The sequence below is a fragment of the Lactuca virosa genome, chromosome 5, assembly GCF_052849685.1.
Source record: "Lactuca virosa cultivar CGN04683 chromosome 5, Lactuca_virosa_CGN04683_v6, whole genome shotgun sequence".
Classification (NCBI taxonomy): domain Eukaryota; kingdom Viridiplantae; phylum Streptophyta; class Magnoliopsida; order Asterales; family Asteraceae; genus Lactuca; species Lactuca virosa.
The window spans coordinates 185361483-185366433 of record NC_136430.1 but is presented as its reverse complement, the minus strand read 5'-3'; positions in this window follow the sequence as shown (position 1 = coordinate 185366433).

Genomic DNA, 4951 nt, shown 5'->3' with positions numbered 1-4951 from the left:
CTATTCTGGGCAGGGGACTCGCCGAGTCCACTGATGGACTCGCCAAGTCCGTGTACAAATTCATCCAACACGCCGAGTTTGTTCCTGCACTCGACGAGTCAAAGCCTCTGAGTGCAGATTTTTGATGTTTTTGGCTGGAATTGGACTAAAATCATTACCCTAAGCTGTTTGTGGACTTATAAACCCTGTTTTTGATGCGGTAATGATTATGGTAAACCAATTTCAAAGTTATTATCAAAATTTCAAGTTTTATATGTGTTTATATGATTCTTGAAATTGTTGATATAATTGTTCATACACTTATGAGTTTTGGTAGATCATAGGAATTATTTGCAAATTGTTTGTTAGTTAATTCTTGATCTAAATGTTTTTAATGGAGTCCATAATTTGCCCTCAAGTTATGGATTACCAAAAGTCACTTCTTTTAAAGATCCATTAAAAACTCATAGGTTACATAATTAAAGAGTCTTTCTCATAAATAGTTTTATGGACTCCATAACTTGTCCTCAAGTTATGGATGTTCAAGAGTCTCTTTATTAAAGTTTTTTAAACCCTTAATTAAACACATAAGTTATGAAAATCCAAAAGTTTTTGAATTGTTCAAAACTTGCCCTCAAGTTTTGGAATTTGTAAAGTCTCATGCACACTTTAATTCCAAACCCTAGAGTTTTAAAAGTTAAAATTCAACCCTTATACTTTATAGTATTATAAGTTAATTATATATATATATATATATATATATATATATATACATATATATATATGTATATATATATATATATATATATATATATATATACATATATATAAGAGCAAGTTAGTCTTACCGTTAGTAGGCCTCATTCACGAAGCCGGTCTATAAGGCGGTATAAGGTTGTAGCCTATAAAATGGCAGCTTAATGGGTGTCCACTCTCACCCACCGCTTCCTTGATAGGTGGAGGGTTGTTAGCCGAACGGGTAGGACAAGGACTATAATTATCATTATAAGTATAATGATAAATATAAAGTAACTAAACCTTTTATAAATTCCCAATCTTAGTTACTTTAGGAAAATGTGAATTTGGTGCTAACCCATGAAATTACACTTTGTACCTTATCAAGTCGTTGGTGGAGCATGTGTGGTTAATCGGCACACTAACTTGGACTTTACAAGGATGGAAAAGGGTGGCTTAAGGTTTATCATAGATCGGTGGAGCGCGTGTGGTTAACCGGCACAACGATTAGGTGATAAAATTAAGAGTACCAAGTTAATTTGCATGGTTATTCACACCTTGTTTGTGATCCTCGGCATCCCAGTCACAAGCTTGAGAGGGCACAATCGAGATTTAAACATGCCATTGAAAAGTTCAATGAATCTCAAAAGATATAGGAGTTTCAAATCCAATTAAAACCGAATAATTTATTTCGTTTTTCATGGTGGAAATTGGTGAATCGTCATTCGCCTACCTTCAAATATTTTGTAGCTTGGATTACGGCATCCCTCTTCCAAGTTATAAAATATTATGTTGGGTCCTAGCCTTAATATTTCATATTGGGTGTTCTATTAAGGACTTAAATCAACTAACTTGAATTTCTCTGATTGTAGATGTCTGGTTCAGACAACTATGATCTTCCCAAATCTCTTGGAACAAGCTTTCCGAATGAAGATGATGTCCCGCGATTAGATCATGGAAATCATACTTCTCTTCCTCCACATCCTCCAATTATTCTCCCTGACCCACAAGCTCGAAGACTTGAAAAGTTCAAGATCACTCAAGCCCTACGCGCAATGAAACATAAAGATGGAAGACCTGTGTGTACTCATGTCTTAGAGATGAAGTCACACATTGATAGGTTGAGAATGTTGGGTGTCGTTACCCCAAGGAAGTTGGCTTTTGACTGGGTTCTTCAGTAACTTCCTGAGTCATATAGTGAGTTCATTAAGGACTACTATGTGACAAATCACGACATGACCCTTATTGATCTTTGTTATTTGCTTGTTGCTGCTGAATCAGAAATGTTTTGGCGCACTGGAAAAGTAAATTTGGGTGAAAGGTCTATTTCTCAAACTTCAATGGACATTGACAATGGTAACATTGGAAGTCCAGAAAAGCTTTCTCTTCCCAATAGAAAGCGATCAGCCTTGGTCAACTCGGTTGACCAAAAGGTAAAGGGAAAGGCTAAGTCTGTGATAGTCCCGTGTACCATTCCCAAAGAGTCTATATGTTTTTATTGTCAAGAGAAGGGGCATTGATTGTGAAACTGACCTAACTACCTGAAAGATCTGAGAGAAGGAAGAATCAAAAAGTTTGACTCTGCTTCAGGTAAGTCCACTATCTGACTATGTTAAGTTCCTAATTGTTGATTCTTAATACATGATGTGACTAGGTTGCATTTTGGTGTTTTACAGGATCAAGCAAAGGAAAGGAAACTTAAAAGAAGAGTATGCTGAATCTGATCGTGAAGATGGATTTCATTCGCATGGTTCGAAGATCGGATTTTTGAGCTACTACTTAGGGGTTATGATAGATTGCTAGGAAATATGTAATATCATAGTTTTCATTTAAAGTTGCATTGTAAGGAAAAAGTTATTTTTCCACATTTTATAAATAAATAAAATTTCTTTTTGTTTTATTTTATATCTCCTTGCAATGGCATTTATGGAAAATTGATGTTTGTATGTTTCTAGCAATAATGGAAATATGAATTTGATTCTTTCATTTGTGGTAATGTCTAAATTTACCAAATAAGGAAAGATTCTCATCACCCAAGTTTCAATTGGAACCGAAACTTGGAATCATGCAAGTTGTATTGTATGGTGAATGATAATTTTCATCTTTGGAAAATTAAGTCTAATTCCGTGTTCACATGTATATGTGAGTCAAGAGAAGGACAAATGGATCAGGTACACTAGGTTGTGCGCTGGTCAGGTCCACCACAGAGATATATAAGGCTATTTGTCATGATTCACTAAAAGTTAGTAAATATGGTTACACTTTCAAGTTTAAGTGTAATTCTGAAACATTGGAAAAGTTTCAGTGTATGGCAGAACGAATGAGAAGAATCAAATTAGGCAGAAAGATAAAAGTTTCTCGAATATGAAAAGATGGGAGGGTACTTTAGTATCATGTTTTATGATCATCTTAATGATTATGAAACCATATCACAATTCATCTTCTAAGGACATCTTAGTGCATTCTTATGACTAATAAGAGGAGTCATGAATTGTTTAAGTGGTTAAATCAAGAAGATGAGTCATACTTCGTTCCCAAACAATTCTCAGAGTCATGCTCCAAGATTGTAACTTGAGTGACACGTCTTATAGAAGGTTTATAACGCTTGTCAAATGTAAGAGTAAAATGTTTTCTAATCTTGTACTTTTGAAATTGGTAAGTTGTGATGTTTTGGATAAAACAAAGATCAACTAAGGCCAATTATGTGAAGTGTTTGTCTTGATAAGAATCCGCACTATCTCTTGAATATTGTTTTGTCAAGAAATGGTTCTTGGTAAGAGAGTCTTATATGTCAAGAGGACAGTGGGAGTCTAAAAGGTCCTGGAAGAGTTTCAAGAACTGATCAAGAATAAAACCTGTAGTTTATCTCTAGCGCACGACTTGAGGTTTGTAACCTATCGTGTTGACAGATTCTTATTTTTGTGCCCATTCCAATTAAAGTTGACTATGCATCTGAGTTCTACAAGTTCTCAATCGTTTGCATAACAGCGTGGAAGCAATGGTAGGCCTTGTACTACCAAGTGGCAAGAAGTTAAGATTGCACAAGTTCGGTCCATATGAGTTTGGATTTGTCACTAACCTTATCTTGTGATTATGGTTTTGACAAATTCACATGGATAGGAACACATACACCATAAAATCTAAGCGTCATAAGGTTTCTCTCTGATTCATGAAAATGATGGTGAGGAAACGCTTTCACTAAGTAGATAGCAATTGTGATATTTGCATTCTCAAAGTCGCTAGTGGAGCGTGTGTGGTTAACCGACACACTAACATGGACTTGTGAGAAATGGAAAAAAGGTCTAAACATTATGATTACGGCATCCCGATTCGTAATTGTTTAGACACACATGTGAGCTATCTAAGGAAATGTGTATGATTTTGATAAAGTTTTATCAATGCATCTCGTATCAGAAATCTGAACTTTGGTAAGAAAGTCAATAAAGTATTGATTTCTAGAAGTCCAACTAATTTCTAGATACATGTCAAAGCTAGTGGGAGCATAAGTGTTATGCTAATAATTATCATGTTAGTGGGAGCATGATTATTATGTAAAGTGTTAATTATACAAAACAAAAATCTCAATTCATGACTCTGCGAGTTTTGAAAAGTTGTTTTGCTATAATTAAGGGAGAGGAAATTATACTTCATTTCAATTTTAAAAGCTTAGATTGAGACTTTAATCATCTTTAGTCAAGGATATATATATATATATATATATATATATATATATATATATATATATATATATATATATATGAATTTTATGTTGGATTGGTTCAACATAAAGAAATTCTATATATATTGCGTTCTCAAAATTCGATTATGATTACGTCATCCCTCGTCATAGTCGAATTATAAAAACATGGCAAAAACAAAAATATTGTAGCAAAAGACTGGTCTAGGATCATGTCTTTATATGAGACATCATGAATCGTATCCCATATACTTCAAATATAGGATCGATTACATGTGCTATAATATTTATATTTTTGCCATGTTTTCATAATTCGACTATGAAGAGGTATGCCGTAATCATAATCGAATTTTGAGAACGCAATATATATACGTTTTCTTTATGTTGAACCATTCCAACATAAAATTCATATATATATATATATATATATATATATATATATATATATATATATATATATATATATATATATATATATATATATATATATTCTTGACTAAAGATGATTAAACTCTCAATCTAAGCTTTTAGAATTGACAT